This window comes from Balaenoptera acutorostrata, chromosome 18, assembly GCF_949987535.1.
Source record: "Balaenoptera acutorostrata chromosome 18, mBalAcu1.1, whole genome shotgun sequence".
Classification (NCBI taxonomy): domain Eukaryota; kingdom Metazoa; phylum Chordata; class Mammalia; order Artiodactyla; family Balaenopteridae; genus Balaenoptera; species Balaenoptera acutorostrata.
The window spans coordinates 51,761,135-51,779,164 of NC_080081.1; the positions used below are offsets into that span (position 1 = coordinate 51,761,135).

General features: G+C 32.7%; 1 long non-coding RNA gene across 1 annotated transcript in view; it reads left to right on the forward strand.

Moving 5' to 3' along the window:
* Positions 1 to 5,037: 5,037 nt before the first annotated feature.
* Positions 5,038 to 18,030, forward strand: part of LOC130705616 (uncharacterized) — a 35,346-nt gene continuing 22,353 nt past the window's right edge. The window contains exon 1 of the long non-coding RNA XR_009005935.1: positions 5,038 to 5,441. This is a non-coding gene — a long non-coding RNA (uncharacterized LOC130705616). The remainder of the gene's footprint in view (positions 5,442 to 18,030) is intronic.

The following is an 18,030-nucleotide window of genomic DNA, read 5'->3' on the forward strand; positions in this document are numbered from 1 at the left end:
AACACTTGAAGAGTTTTGGCCTTGAATATACAACTATCAAAATTAGAATTTCGGAATGGCGCTACCAGGTCAAAGTCCATGTACACCAGTTGGTTAATATTTTCCAGAGGACTTTCTTGATGGTTGTTGGTTTTGGGATCTGAATCACTTCACCACCACATCTGAGGATGACTGAGAAGAAACCTCAGGGCTTTGATTAGGCTCCAGCTGGCATGATAGAAGGCCTTTCTTGGTTGCATGAGTGGAGTAGCCCACTACTTTCAAAGAGTTTACGTTCTCCTTGCAGCTTCTTTTCTTCTTTGTCATCTTTCCTTATTTGGCCAATTCCTCTCTGCAGCTGGTGCTATGGGTGGCTGCGTCATCCACATTCTTGTCACATGCCCTTAACCTAAACAAGGCTTCTTGGGCAGTAAATTCCAGCTGCAACAAATTGTGAAATGTTTATAATATCTAATATATAGTGTGAAAATTAAATAAACAAACATATGCAGAAGGTTGAGCATAGTATTAGAATATGTGTTAGTGAGTATCTCATGCATTTTAGTTATTATAATGCAAGTTAACACAACATACTACAGCAGTAGTTATGAGTCCAGATGAAAAGTTATAGCTTCTAGAGAAGGGGAAAGATAAGGGGATAAGAAAAATTCATAGCTGAAGAAGACATTAGGTATTTGAATATGTAAACATACTGGAGGACTATCAGCGATAAAAGTGAAGGAAGCATGGGTAAAAACATTAAAAAAAGGTATATTTAATACAGAAAGTGATAGGTAATTCATTTGATAGAATTTCGGAATAAGTGAACATTAACAAAGAACAATACATTTTAGTATACCAACATAAGGCATTCTTACTTGGTTTTCCAGTTGTGAAGAGAAATCCTGCCCAAATTTGAATCTTGTTTTTTTCACTAACTAGATGTATATCTTGAGAAGGTGACTTAGACTTTATATGCATTGCTTTTTCCATCTATAAAATGAAGTATAATAGTTTCTACTTCATGAGGTTGTTTCAAGAATTAAATGAAATACATATTAATATACATAGGTAGCATATATATGCTTACATACATATAATATTGCTTAGAATAGTTTTTGATGTGTGGTGAGTGTTCATTAAATACTAGCTATTTCAATATCAAAATTATTAATAATATAATCAAAAGAGATTATCAAGAAATTGATAGGATGGGCTTATTAAAAACTGATGTCTTAAACCCTAAAGGAAGGCATGCCCTTACCTTAAGAGGCATGAGAGAAGGTAGAGATTCAAGCTGAAAAGACGGAACTTACAGTTTGGATGGTATTAAATTTAAGGTTCTTGTAGAACTTTCAGTCACAGTTGTTCAGGTGATAGTTAAGAGTTTTAGGGTTTAAAGGCTTTTAGAAATCATCAGAGGTATAACTGTGAAGTATGCTTGAGTAAAGGCTGGGATGCATGAAGGTTGGAAATAGAAGGCACACTCATGGATGAAACAACTTGCCGAAGGCCACTGGGCTAATGAGTGGCAAATTTGGGATTCAGAGGTTAGTTTGATAAGTGTAGATAACTTGAATTCTTTGTAACTCAATTACCTATAGAATGATGGGATAAGATTACAGAATGTCTTTTTTTTCCCTGTCAAGAAGAGTCTGATAAATTTAACAGAAACTCTCTAACTAACTTTAAATATGGACAATTGATTTGGGCACAATTTATTTTCTAACAAATGTAGAAAAAATAAAATATTTGATTCTGTGAACCTTATATTATGCCACTTCAAAACTATCTTCATGGACCATAGTTGTTGTTGTTGTTGTTGTTTAACTAATGGTATTAGTAATTATTTTAAATTAATTCTTTTTTTCAAAAGTTTATTTCTATTTTCTAAAATGGTTTGTCAGGGAAAACAAAAAAAATATATTAAAAGGCCAATATATTCAATATTAAGTATGATGTTGTATTTGGTGTAGCATTGTAGCTTTCTGTGGCCTACTACATATATAAGATGCATACACAAATGTTTATGTATGAACTATTTATCTCTTTCACATTGCTTAAAATTTTCAGTTAAAATCATTTTTTCTTGATGATAAAGCATTTTCTTACAATTTTAGTAAATGTCTATCTTTTAATGTTCAAATATTAACGCTCATAAAATTGTCTAATTTTCCTATTGTAAAAGTAAAGAAAATTACATTTTTTTAATGAAAATACTCAAATAGTACCTATTATTTCTTGGACTTAAGGTATTTGAAACTTTATATTCATTCAGCTGAAGGGCATGGTCAAAAACAAACACATTCATATATACGTATTGGCTTTCTCTAAGACTTTATTTTTGTTTTATTTCTCTCATTACTATCGTATTCTTTATTTATATGCTTTATTTATTTATTTATTTATTTATTTTTAAAAATTATTTATTTATTTTTTATTTTTGGGTGTGTTGGGTCTTCGTTTCTGTGCGAGGGCTTTCTCTAGATGCAGCAAGCGGGGGCCACTCTTCATTGCGGTTCGCGGGCTTCTCACTGTCGCGGCCTCTCGTTGCGGAGCACAGGCTCCAGACGCGCAGGCTCAGTAGTTGTGGCTCACGGGCCCAGTTGCTCCGCGGCATGTGGGATCTTCCCAGACCAGGGCTCGAACCCGTGTCCCCTGCATTGGCAGGCAGATTCTCAACCACTGTGCCACTAGGGAAGCCCTATATACTTTATTTAACAAAATATTCTAAAATCTCTAGATGGGACACAATTATAGTAAGATTTTTTAATTAAGAACTAGCTAATAAGAAGGAAGTATAAAAAAGACCCATTATAACTTTATAATCGACTCTTCTACCTACTTTTTTCTAAGCTCTCATGCTCCTTTGTGCTACTGCTCTCATTCTACAGAAATTCACAGCCACCGAAAGAATATTCTCCTATTCCTTGTCTCTGTGTCCTAACTGCCCATTTATATTCCAATACAGTTTTATTTGGTCTTTGCTCCTGCACGTCCTTTTAAACTATGTGCATTAGCTTACCATTGCATTATAATTGCTTAATCCAACAAACAATTCATTCTTATATTATTTGTATTAGCAATTGCTTAATGACAAATTACTACAATTCATTGTGCTTAAACAAACAACATTTATTATCTCAGTTTCTGTGGGTTAGGAATCTGGTTATGGTTTACTTGGATCGTCTAAATCTGTGTTTCTCACAAGGCTACAATCAAGGCATCAGCCAAGGCTGAAAAAATCTTATAGCTTGATTGAAAGTAGATCTGCTTCCAAGCTCATTTACGTCACTGTTGACTGAATTCAGTTCATTCTGGGCTATTGCACAGAATGAAAATAAAAAAATAAAAGTTATCATTTCTTTCTTTTTTTTTTTTTTTTTTGGCTGCACCGTGCAGCATACAGGAATCTTATTTCTCCAACCAGGGATCGAAGCCCGGCTCCCACAGTGAAAATGCTGAGCCCTAACCACTGGACCTTCAGGGAATTCCTGAAAAGTTATCATTTCTAAAATGTCCACTGTTTGTCAGACACTGATAAGGCACATAAATATTTTATTTAAATCAATTCTATTAGATTTTATATATTGTTAATTTTATTTAGATAAGTACTTATATCTTCATGTAATAAAAATTAGAGAAAGCAGACAAGCAAATGAAAGTAAGTAAAATAAAACACCGATTTCTGTAAGCAGTCCTGCAAGCATCTGGTGGACCGCTGAATCTTTTTAGACACATAACATGTTGAGTTTCTTTCTTACTACCAGGAAGCCTGTCCCTTTTCTCCAGACGTTCTTATTTTAGATACAATCAGTTCTTGCTGTTCACAATAATTATTTTCTGTAAAGTCACGGTGAACACTAAATTAGCAAATACTGAAGTACTGCTGCTGGGAAAATATAGGGTTAAGTTCCTGTGAACCTCCAACCACGACAACAAATACAAGACATAAACTTGTTTTATATGCGCTTCTGTTTAAGAACGTCATATACATTGTTGATTCATTAACATTGAACTTATGGTCAACAGCATTATAACTCATGCCTGAACTAAGCTTATCCAACCACACTTATTTTTTCCATGAGGCAAAGTCGTGAGCTTAGGAGTATCAGACATCAATTCAGTTCTACATTTGGGGACCATTTTCAACAGCAAAACCACAGACCAAAAAAAAAAAAAAAAAAAGACCAAAATGCCACACACACACACAAAAGGTGCTAAATAGACTGAAAAAACAACACTTGCTTATACTAGGAGAACTTAAACAAAAAAGCAGATCATTGCCTTATTAAACCTTGTTCAATGAAGAATATGCACCTTGGATTACTCAAATTTTTCAGCTCTCTGTGCATGTCCTCAAATGACTGTAAAAGCATTATGTGTCTAATATGAGGATTACAAACAAATTTTAGTGAACCGGTAAATTCACAAATATGAAATCAACAAATAATGAAGATGGCCGTATTAAGATTCTTCTTACTCTGTCAATCAAGCAAGGTTTGTTATGCTGTTCTTATTAATATTTTTGAATATTGTTTGACCATTTGAATTATTTTCTTTCCCCAATTTTCTATTGGGTGCTATAAGCTAAACCCTTCTCTCCTCCTCTCTATTTTCCTACCTTAGGCTATTATATGCAGCAAAGACAGCAATGAGAAAGTGCTTTCACTTTCTCCCTTTTATACTCCTTACCAAGGACAAGGAATATGTTTTCTAATAGGAGGGATTGAGATGGATTTACATTGAGATGAGCATACAAAATTTAACATCTTCCTCTTATTTTTATGGAGTTCTTACATTCTTATACGATTAGAAGATACAGTTTTCTAGTTCTGCTGGTGACTAAGTGGGTTCATGTACTCAGTTGAATAGTACCTCCTCCAAAAATCATGTCCACTGGAACCTGTGAATATGACCTTATTTGGAAAGGAGATCTTTGCAGTTGTAAGCAAGTCAGAATGAGATCATACTAGATTAAGGTGGGCTCTAAATCAGATGACTGTTGTCCTCATAAGGAGAGGGAGATTTGGAGAGATATGAAGGTAAGATGGATGAATGCAGAAACTGGAGTGATGCAGCGATTGTCAAGGAATGGCAAGGATTGTTGGTGGCACCATGAATTAGGCAAGAAAGGTTTCTTCCCTACAGCCTTCAGTGGAAGCATGGTGGCCGTGCTGACACCTTGATTTCAGATTACTAGTATCCAGTACTCTGAAAGAAAACTTTTTGTTGTTTTAAGCTATCCAGGTTATAGTAATTTGTAATGGCTGCTCTAGGAAACTAATAAGTCAATTTAATCCTGGAGTGAAATATTAGGGAACTGACATAGTTCTATGCCAAGTTCCCCAAATAGCTATACAGTAAGTCTCCTACATATGAACCTTCAAGTTGTGAACTTTCAAATATGTGAACATGCCCCTGTATGCCAGCTGTTGTACTATACTACTGTACTTTTCAAGGTACGTACCGTAAGATTAAAAATGTTTTCTTTATTTTTTGTGTTTGTTTTTTATGTATTATTTGTGTGAAAAATATTATAAACCTATTACAGTACAATACTATATAGCCAATTGTGTTAGTTGGGTACCTAAGGTAACTTTGTTGGACTTTTACAAATTGGACTTTCAGACACACTCTTGGAATGGAACTCCTTCATATGTAGGGGACTAGGGGACTTACTGTATAAAGAATGTGTACTTATTCCTTTGCATTCTTTTCAAATATAACCTTGAGTAGGAGAATGAAGGGAAGCGGGAGCAGGTGAGTAATTTACTGTTTCATTAATATATCAACATTTTGTTTTCACACGAGGAAGGCCATATTTATTAACATAAATATACTAGCAATTATAAATGAACTCTGGAAAATTTGTTGAAAAATACTTTCTAAGATTGAACAAAGAAAATCATCGAATACTTTGGAATTGTATCTCCTAGAATTGATATTTTTTCTGATTTCAAGACAGTTTCATTGCCATTTATAAATGTATAATGTCACTTCCTCCACCAACCTGTGAGCTCCACATTTGGAGGGACCATACCTATTATGATTGCTATTTGATCCTCTGTTATTTGAGCAGTGTCTGACATATGATTATCATTCAATATGTATCTATTTAATTATAAATTATTAAATGAATGTACAATTTGTACAATCCTTTTGGACACTAGGGTGATGTTTTTTCAACATATCATTGCAAAAGCCAAGCATGAAGTCATGACACTTGCAACATATCTAGTAGGAGAAAGGAATAGAAAATTAGGGGAAAATAATGCAAAAAGCCAATAATCTATATATACAACAAAAGAAAACCTAACAAGTTTCTATTTGTTCCCCTTGATTGGCAAAGAATAACAAAAATATAATACCTAAGAACAGAGAAAGCCTTGAGAAAAAGATCTAGCCCATGTGGTAATAAGGCAACTACACACACCACATGCTCAACAAAACAAAACAAAACCCAAAAAATGGTTCTACTGTGGCTGTTTCCAGATGGTGGCATTTTATTTTGTTTGTTATTACTAATCTGTTTATTCTAAGTGTTATTCCATAAATATGTACTACTTTATTATCTTAAAAATTTACAGGGGCTTCCCTGGTGGCGCAGTGGTTGAGAATCTGCCTGCTGATGCAGGGGACACGGGTTCGAGCCCTGGTCTGGGAAGATCCCACATGCCGCGGAGCAGCTGGGCCCGTGAGCCACAACTGCTGAGCCTGCGCGTCTGGAGCCTGTGCCCCGCAACGGGAGGGGCCGCGATAGTGAAAGGCCCGCGCACCGCGATGAAGAGCGGTCCCCGCACCGCGATGAAGAGTGGCCCCCACTTGCCGCAGCTAGAGAAAGCCCTCGCACGAACCGAAGACCCAACACAGCCAAAAATAAATAAATAAATAAATAAAGTAGCTATACAATTAAAAAAAAAAAAAATTTAAAAAAAAAAAAAAAAAAAAAAAAAAAAAAATTTACAATACACAATACCTAATGACAATTAACTTAAACATAATACTTAATGTTGAGTCTTAATCAGTGTCCGACACATAGCCATCACTTTATAAATAGTAACTGCCATCATTGCTATTGTCATTATTGAAAAATTATCAAGGGTCAGTGCATGCTCTGAGAAAATACAGGGCTGAAGATTGGATCCTGGAGAATAACAATATCTATAATCTCAGAAAAAAATTATGAGGAATTATTTTCCTCTTATTTTCCTCTTATTTTCAAAAGAGAAAATGTGTATCTCATTAAATAAGTTATTATCAATTCAAAAGAGAGCCCCTTAAAACTACTTCAAAATATGTGCTTTTCTTGGAACAAGTCTGAAGTAGACATTGGGGATACAAATGCAATTTGAAACATTGTATTTCTACATTACTTATATAGTCTCTGTTATTACAGTTTCTCTCATAGTTAAAGAAGAGATGGAGCACTGAACTTTGTGTCAACCAAAAGGAATAGAAAAACAACCCCAGAATTCAATACTGTTTAGTCCAATTTATGAAGTGATTTGAGGCAGGTAATTCAGATACTGGAAAAACTGTCTTTCACTTAAGTAGTGAAAAATCTAATTTAATGCAGTTGATAACTTCATTCCAACCAGGAAAGCTGTTTCATCTTCATTTTAGTCTAGATTGCTACTATATGAAGTGACAGTGAGTTTACATGCTCTGGTAGTATATTTATTTTTTGAAAAGAGCTGAAATACCATCATTTTTCAATTCCATTTGCCGTTTCATATTTCATTCTAGGAAGGCTCAAAGTATGAAATGGACATGGTGATCTCATTAGTTTAAATTAACTCAACTTCACAAAGAGGAAATGATGATTAGTTAAATAATTAGCACATATCTAAGGATTGAGGATGTTAACATGTCTCCCATTCTGATACCTTAAATTAATCAAAATTATTTATTAAAATTCATTCAATTAATGCTTTTAAATAACTGTTACCAAGGTTTGAACGCCAAGTCTTTCTGATATGTTTTTTTCTCTTTTCTGCTCTCAGACTGACATTTTTGTTTCAACTTCTATCTATCTATAAATCTATCTGTCTATAAATCTATCTACCATAATCATCTATATCTCTCATTTAAAAGATCATTTATTACTAAAATACTGAAACACATAAGTACTGAATAGTAGAAACAAGAAATGTAACTATAAGTAAGATAGAGGAGAAGGTTCTCTCAACACACATTAGAATCAGAAATGAGACTTCATCTGAGCAAAGAACTCATCACTCAAATCAAAGGATGGTAGGAAAAGAAAAATGGACTTTGCAAATACAGGGTGCAACTGTAAAACAATGATACAATTATTGTTATCTGCATTTATATTTTAATTCATGCACTGCTTGTTCATAAGTAATTTATTTGGGTTTTTTCTTGCTTGAAACACTATCTTTGCAATATGTCTTGCATCTATTTCTATTTTTCAGTACCTTGTGATTATACTAGACTCATCTCAAATAGTTTTCTTGTCAAATAATTCAGCTATCCACAAATAATTGATTGATTTTCTCTGGAATAGTTACATTTTTCCATAAAATCAACCTTATTAATATTCCACCACTACCCCAAAGTTATTAGATAAAGTGTAAACTAAATTTCTTAGAATTCAAGTAATTCTACAGTCTAGTAAATCTAACCCTGATTGACATTATCAAGAATCTTCAGTCCCTATTTTCAGATATAAGTTTCAGAAAGACTCATCTTTCAAATCTAGAAATGTAGATGTATATGAATTATATGAAGTCAAAACCCTATACCTTCAAAAGAAATGTCCCAGAAATTTAAAATAATTCATATATGTAACTAGATATCAGCTAACAAAACAAATCCCCAAATTAAAAAAAAAAAAAAAAAAAAAAAACCTCTAGAATATAGGTATTTTGATAGGAATCTCTGATGTTCATTCCTTTTTACTACATTTTTATCCTCCCATATTCATCATTACTGTTGGATAATGTGCTGCTCTATTTCCTATCCGTTATTGTCATCAGTATTTGTTGTACTCCCGGACACATGATTCTCTTTGAATTAGACAGTCTTTGTCAGCACCATTATCTGGGAGTGTCAGAAAAACTCTAGTTTTCCTTTCTTCCATGCCTGTCCCAACTTGGTTTAATGAAAGTTGTCCACAACTCCCAAATAATGCAGTCAATCAGTTGGTGGTCTGCCTATTTAACGAAATATCCTAGACATATCAGATACCAAAAGAAAATAGGTTATATATATCCCAATAAGTTCTAAGAGTGAGATAAAATACATATTTAAAGGGTTTTGCTTTATACTGAAAGAAAAATGGAAATGAAGAATTTCAAAGCATTTGGCATCAATCTATTAACAGAGCTTAGTACATTACACTGTGACTATGACATGATCAGGCAGGATCTATTTGTGAATAGAGATTACTAACAAAATATTTCCTCAAAAAAAGAGATTCTATAGTATCCAGTTTTGACAACTGTGGTATGAAGTGAACATAATTTCAAACTCAAATATAAATAAAAGTAAAAATAATGAACATTATTCATTGCTGAGAGTACTGAGCTAGAGTCACCCAAACCCCTTCTGACCAGTATCTGGATTGGTCCTGGGCTCACAATTCACAGTAAAATCAAGTTTTGTGGAAAAAAAAGAGAAAAAAAAAAAAATATATAGATAGATATATATAGATATATATAAATATATAAAATGAGATATATAAAAACTTGTAAATTAGAATTTTTTTGTTTTTTCAGTCCACTCCAGTTAATACACCACCCTTAACTCTCTCTATCCACAACCATAGATATTTGGAAGGTTGGCCATTCTCTCCATAGCGTCATCTGCAATGTTTGCATGGACCTCTTTGTTACCTACTTTGAACAAAGTGATAAATAAGTAGTATGATTTTGATTATGAATTTGACTAATACGGATACTTTTTTTCTTCCTTTACAATGCATAGATATTAGTCTTGATCTCTGGTGTGCATTTTTTAGGAAGGAAGGGTTGTAAGCCAAGTTTAATTCAGTAATCAGGCAGAAGACTTCTGGAGTCAAACAGTTTGTATTTAAATGCTTACTTCAAATATTCTAAACCTCTGATCTTGAACAACTCTCAAAGAGTCTTCATCTCTAAAATGGAAATAATTGTACCTACCATATATTTGCTGTGAGGAGTCAACATAAATTGTTTGTAATGTAGTAGTTGTTCAAGATGTTAATTATTTTATTTTCTTACTTTATTCTTCCATTCTCATCCTTTTGTTACAAGACTGCTCTCATGTTAAGTTCTCACCTTTTCAGAGGAATCTTCTCCTGCCCTTCTTTTTTTCTGCATAAACTGTTATTTTTCAAGTTTATATTGTATTGCTGTTAAACACATTAAATAAGGCACCATAGAATTTGCTCTTCATCTGTATGGACCTCAATTTGTTTATAAGTAAATAGGGTTGAGGAGCGGTAAGAGTACCAAACATCACCATTGTTGAAAAGATTAAATGCAAAGTACACAGTACAGTACTTTACCTGGTATATGTTTAAAAAATCATAGACATCATTATTAAAATCATGAATGATTACAGCACTTAAGAAACCTAAATATACATTCTAAAAATTTTTAAAGTTGACCAAAATCACATCTGGTCTTCCATAGACATTTTGCATAAGCAGTTCTTACTATGTTAAAATATTTGTTCATCAAATATAAAAAGCAATTGTGATTTTGCGATTAATGCTTGTGTGTGTAATGGAGACAGTTGCCATTTATAATACAGGACTGCTTATGACCTCTAGGACTCTGTAAAAATCATTGTTTATGCATATATTTAAAATTTAAAGCATTAAGATTTGACACAAAAACCACAACCACTATCTTAAACTTCACCTTTCACTAGTGTGAAAATATATAAATCATGTCTGTAATTGTTTTCAGTATTCATCACTTAAAAGTCTCAAGAATCCCAATCTTTTAAGAAAATCAAGAGAGCCAGTTTTACCTACTTAGTAGTGAAGATTTACATTTACATTGATATAAAAAATAAGCCTGATGAAATAATCTTAAATGACTGCCTCTCCAAAATGAGTATAAGAGACTTGAACAAAGAAGATATGAGGGTTTTGTGTGTGTGTGTGTGTGTGTTTGTGTGTTCCTGATCTGATAGCATGTGTTCTCTGGTTAGTGTATATAAGTTTTAGTTTTAAATTATGTGATGGGTAGCACCATAATCTACTCAATACTTATTTCCTCTGAGGTCTTTTTCTAGCTTTTGTTATTATTACTATCTACATTTTAAAGGTAAAGAAATTGGATTCAAAGAAATTAAGTAATTTTTCCTTGACCACCCCAGTGGTAAATAGAAAAACTTGCTTCCAAATCTTTATGCTTGAGTTGGTGCTTTTTCCATACTGTATTGGAGTTATTAACACCATCCTTGCATATTTAGCATAGAATACTGAAAAAATAAGCACTTTGTGTTGAAACTTAATTTAAAAATGTGAATTAATTCTTAAAAGAAGTGTTTCCCTAAAAATATTATACTTGGAATAATTGTGCTTCCTTAATCAAGTTAAGCAGGAAAACACTGAGTCGATTTGATATTTGAAAAAAGATTTCTTAGTATGCACTTTTGTTTCTTAGTTAATATGTGGATGAATAAAAATTAGATGTTACAATGTGCTTTTGATAAGAAATATACTACCAGCTTTAAGAGCTAGTATAAAATGTTTTCCATTTACTCAGTTTTTTCTACTTATGTATTCAAATGGAAGTATTAGTATTTATTTTCAAAAACACTTGGGAGAATGAACACTTTGAAAGGTAATTATAAAAATGCTGACATTCAAGCTTTACAAAAATATCACAATAAGAAATATTTTGAGATCAGAGATCAAATTTTGAGAATTCTTATTAAGCCAGTGGACTTGAAGTATTATTGGGATATCCAAGGCACATTCCACGAGCACTTCTCGAAATTTATCCATCTGAATTTGTACGAAGATATGAGTTTCTATATCATAATTCAGAAACACTTCAATTTCAGAGATGTTCAAAATATAGGGGGCAATAAAAACAATGTTGATTCTGTAAAAGTAGTCAGTTTCTGTTAATCAAGAATATGCTTCTCAATTCTTCTCTGTATCTCTGGTTTCATAACCTCGGAAGCCCAGTAATGAAAGAATATATTAGACTTCCTGGTGTCTGAAGCTATGATCTGTTTACTGAGTTTTTCTCAATCAAAAATCCACAGGGGATCCAATAGTGTTACTAATGCTTAGAGGATTGAACAGACATATAAACAAATCACTCCAATAGGGTATACTAATGGGAGGATATGTGAATTGCTATTGGGGTTGTATACGTGCATCTTAGTGCAATGTTTAGGGAAGATACTATTAAGGAGATGGCCTTTGGAATGATTCTTTAAAATACAAGCATTATTAGCAATAAAGCAAGATATCACAGGCATTCTAGTCATGGACTAATGATAGAATTAATTTGGGCATTTGGAGTATAGAGTGCATGTAGAATAGGTGTAAAGTAGGCAAAAGAACATATTTGAAGAACAACTATTTCACTGTATCTGGCTAAGTAGTGGAAAAATGATCTTTTTATTGCATTATACATAGACATTATCATATCTATCCCAGGACATAGAACAGAAGGAGAAAATCTCAAAACATTTAAAACATCAACTTCACTTTAATTCCAAAAATTGAGAAAGAATAAAGAAAACAAATAAATGAAAAGGAAACTCTAGGCCATCTTATTTATGAAAAAGTACTAATTAAATTTTAGCTAATTGAAACTTACAATGTATTATAGCAAAAAAAAACAAAACAATAATTTATCAATATGATTCATTGCATACACCAATCAAAGGAATAAAACATTATGATCCTATTAAATTTAAATTTAAATTTAAAGTTATTAAACTCAACTATACTACTTATAATATAAAAATAAAATAAAAATAGAAACAAACAGGATGTTACTTGACATTTAATTTCTTTTAAGACACTGACAGTATTATTCTACTGTCTTTTAACTACTGTTGTTGTTGCTGAGAAGTTACCCATGGGTCCCACTGTTATTCCTCTATAAGTTACCTGTCTTTTTTTTCTGCTTGTCTTTGTCTTTGGTTTTTGAAGTTTTACTATTATGAATGTCCAGGTTTGGTTTTCTTTTAATTTATTCTGTTTGAAGTTCATTGAACTTCTTTGGTACACTCATAGTGCCTTAGGCTTTAGAGAACTTTCATCCATTACCACATGGGTATTTTTTTCTTTTTAATTATTTGTATTATCTCTGATGGAACATCAGTATTATGTATACTGGACTTCCCATTCTGTTATCAATGAGTCAGTATCTTATTGTTTCCTATCTCTTTGTTTCACCATAATAAAGTGTTCTGGAAAATTTCTTTGAATCAACTTTTAATGCTCTAATTCTATCTTCTGCTGACTTTCATCTACTCTCTAACTCTTCCATTAGTTTTCTATTTCAATTACTACAACAATTTGTCCTAAGAGTTTTAAATGTACTATTTTTCATTATGACTGTTATCTCTAGTTTCTTGCTCAATATTTAAAGCCACTCTAATTTTTTTAAAAAATATTGGACATGCTTATTTTATAATCTTTATCGGATGACCTATATAACTAAAACCTTATGGAACTCATTTTTCTGTCTGATAATATCCTAACTCTCTTGTAGGATGTCCTGCTGCCATGCTGATTGTATGATTTTTTACAGTGGGCTGAAGTTGTCTTCCTCCAGAAGGAATGTGCATTGAGTCCTACCAGTCACTTGAAGCACTACTAACCTAGGAATCTTTTCATTTAAATTCTCCCCATGAGATGTTTTTGTCACAAAATAAGGATAATATGGATTTAGTACACAAAATTATGTAAGGACTCACTTGTGGTTATAAATTGTCCTGGAAGATGCTCTCTTCAGCACTAATGCATACAGAGCCATTGAGATCAGAAATGGCTCATCTTCTAACCTTGTATTGTGGATTTATCATTTTTTTCATTTATCTTTTTTTGCAAGTAGTAAATCCCATTGGATCTTAAATTCTGATTAATTTCCAATTAGTGTTCCAAACCTGAGTGAGCACTATACATTTTCTCCTGTGCAGCCATGTACCCTGTGGAGCCTTGAAAATGAAAGCTCAGCATACTCAGGGATCGGCAGACACCATCAGTGTAAAATCTGTGGTGCTTATTTTTCTCCCCAAATGTCTAATTTCACTTTGTTTTTAATCTCTTATAATTTTGTTTATCCCTCAGATTTTTAGAAGTTTTATTTTTTTTTCAGATTACATAATCAAATATACTGATGGAAAGCATGCATTTCAAATAATTCCAATCTTAAATATTTAACTGTTTTGTTTAGTGTACATTTGTTTAGGACTTTTAATTTTGAGGAGGAGAAATTAGACCTTTTATTAGAATATAATTTTATCTTATTTTATCTTGATTTTTTAACCCAAAATTACCATGTATATAAATGCAGAGTGTATATCTGTGTTTTATTTGTTTGCTTTCTCTTAATAGTCCCTTGACTTCCTTTATGTCAATGTTTCTTTAGCACTTTACTTCTCACAATTATTCCATAGTTGTGTTTTTATTATGAGTATCAGAAGCAAACCAAATTATAAAACTCTATTTCATTATTGAGGTATAGTTGATTTACAATATTGTGTTAGTTACAGGTGTACAGCATAGTTATTCTTTTTTTTTGCAGACTATATTACAATATAGTTCATTACAGGATATTGGGTATAACTCCCTGTGTTATACAGTAAATTCTTGTTGCTTATCTATTTTATGTAGAGTAGTTTGTATCTGTTAATCCCATATTCCAAATTTGTCTCTCCCCCCTTCCCTTTCCCCTGTGGTAACCATAGCTTGTTTTCTATATCTGTGAGTTTGTTTATGTTTTAAATATGGAATTATTTGTATTAGTTTTTAGATTCCACATATAAATGATATCATAAAGTATTTGTCTTTCTCTGTCTGACTAATTTCACTAAACATTATATTCTCTAGGTCCATCCATGTTGCTGCAAATGGTACTATTTCATTGTGTATATATACCACATCTTCTTAGGTCAGTCATCTCTTGATGGACACTTGGGTTGCTTCCATGTCTTGGTTATTGTAAATAGTACTGCTATGAACAATGGAGTGCATGTATCTTTTTGAATCAGTTTTCTTTTTTTTTTTTTTTTCTGCATATATACCCAGAAGTGCAATTGCTGGATCATACAGTAGCTCTATTTTTAGTTTTTTTTAAAGAACCTCCATACTGTTTCCATAGTGGCTGTACCAATTTACATCCTCACCAACATTCTTATTAGAACTTAATTTTCTCTCTTATTCAGGAAGCATGGAAATCCAGGACTGCCATGAATGTTCTACTTGGTCAGAGTGCCAGGCTTATTCAGCCATGATGCTCTACCATATTTGGCTCCCATCCTGAAGGCCATGTTAGGTTCCAAATTGTTGTTGGAGCTCTCGCTATTATATTTACACTCAGCCAGTAGGAAATAAGAAAAGACATTTTAATGTCCTTTTCATTCAAGATTAGTTCCCCAAAATTGCACATATTACATCGAATTACATTTTGACCAAATTTAATAATATGGCCACACCTAGTTGCAAGTCAGTCATAAATATTTAATCTTACTATCTGTTAAGTCTTCTGATTTACAAGAAAAAAATATAGGAATATTGTTTGAGAAACAGACTTTTTTCCAATCTGTCAAGGCTCCAAATTTTGTGATAATTAGCCACTGAATATGCTTCCTTTAGCAAAGCTTCATTCCCTTCTATCCCCACTTGAAGACTGATTGGCTAATTCTAGCTGAGTACTTCTCTCTTGAAAGACTTTAATAGCAATGGCAAAAATGGATGAACAAGACCAACATTTTAAAGTTTCAACTATTTCTCTTAATGCTGCTTTTGACTCTATCTGAAAATGGAATGAGACAACTTCCATTTTATAACAAGGATCATCAGATTGTCAGCCTTCAATATTTGAGTACTTAACACTTGTGACATATCTGCTGTGATTCTAATGTCACATATTTTTAGTTCTGTCATGTGCAGAAATCTTCTAGATTCCAATTATTTTAGTTATCACAAATCACCTTATGAGAGTTTCAAAACATACAAAATAACAGGAGTTAAACAAGATAGTTTTATTTTGCCTGATCTTGAAAAAGTCTGGAAGTAGGTATGTTAGTACCAGTATGTCACTCCATATCTACAAGGATACAAGACTCCTTAATCTTGTTTCTTGGTAAACTTTCTATTCTCAAGGTCATATCAGAGGCCAAAATGGCTGGTGGATTTCCATCTACTACATCCACATTATATTTGAATTAAGGGAAGAAGAAGAATGCTCTCTAATGTTAAAGATGCTGCCTGGAATTTAGAGACACTCTTTCTGGTTATATATCTTGTAAGGGAAAGGTTAAGAATACAATCTACATTTAAGGAAAGAATAAAGGCAGGTGACTTGTTTTAATGTCCTTTCAGGCATGTTAATCACAGACTTCCTGGCAAGTAAACTAATGATATTTGCTATCAGCAGAGTTTGTATCTATAGGACATATTTAGCAGGAGATAATTAGCAGATTGTCTAAGATTGTTTATAAGAAACAATTATAAAATCTATGGATCTGTGGGGAAAGTCTCCCTGGAAAATGTCACTGAAGAGTTATCACTATCTGAATATAAAATGGAAATGTTTTACAACTAAGATTACTCTCTTCTGTATAAATACTCCAGATGCTCACCTCACTTGATACCTCACATTTAAATTGGGACCAGAGCAAGTCTGAGGCAGTGAGAAAGAGCCCAGGAATCCCATTGGAAGACCTGGACCATTTTTCACGATTCCTTGTGATCACTTGATGAATTGAAATTACTGGTAAAATTTAATACTAGGTAAGATTTCTGATTTGTCTAAGACATTTTGACTAGCCAATACAATATAATACCTCATTCTCCTTGGCCAGTACTTAGTCACATACGGATACAAATTAGGCTAAAGTATACATTTATTCTGAGAGACCATGTGTCCAGCTAAATATCAGGAATTCTTATTTTACCTTAAAGAAGGAGGGTAACTAGGATAGGATAACTAGAAGGATAAATAGGGATCTCTGTAATTCACTTCTTTTTATGAAGTATAGTTGATTTACAATACAATATAAGTTTCAGGTGTACAACATAGTGATTCAATATTTTTTATAAATTATACTCCATTTAAAGTTATTAAAAATAATGACTATATTTCTCTGTGTTGTACAGTACATCCTTGTTGCTTATTTATTTTACACATAGTAGTTTGTACTTCTTAATCCCAAATACCTATCTTCCCCCCACCCCCCCCACTGGTAACCACTAGTTTGTTTTCTATATCTATGAGCCTGTTTCTGTTTTGTTTTATCATATCTGTTTGCTTTCTTTTTTGGATTCCACATATAGCTGATAACATAAAGTATTTGTGCTTCTCTATCTGACTTATTTCGGTAGGCAGAATACTATCTAGTTTCATCCACATTGCTGCAAATGACATAATTTCATTTGTTTTTTTATAGCTGAGTAATATTCCTTTTTTAAAATATACTAAATTTTCTTTATCCATTCATCTGTTTATAGACATTTGGGTTGCTTTCATACCTTGACTGCTATAAATAATGCTGCTATGAACATTGGTGTGCATGTATTAGTGTTTTCATTATTTTCAGATATATATTTCCTTCCTTCTGCTGACTTTGGGCTTTGTTTGTTCTTCTTTTTCTAATTCCTTTTGATGGCAGGTTAGGTTGTTTACTTGAGATTTTTCTTGTTTCTTCAGGTAGGCCTGTAGAGCTATAAATTTCCCTCTTAGAACTGTTTTTGCTGCAGCCTATAGATTTAGAAAGTTGTGTTTTCCATTTTTATTTGTCTCAGTATTTTCTCATTTCCTCTTTGTTTTCTTCATTGACTTATTTGTTTTTTAGTAGCACATTGTTTAGTCTCCACGTGTTTGTATTTTTCCCATTTTC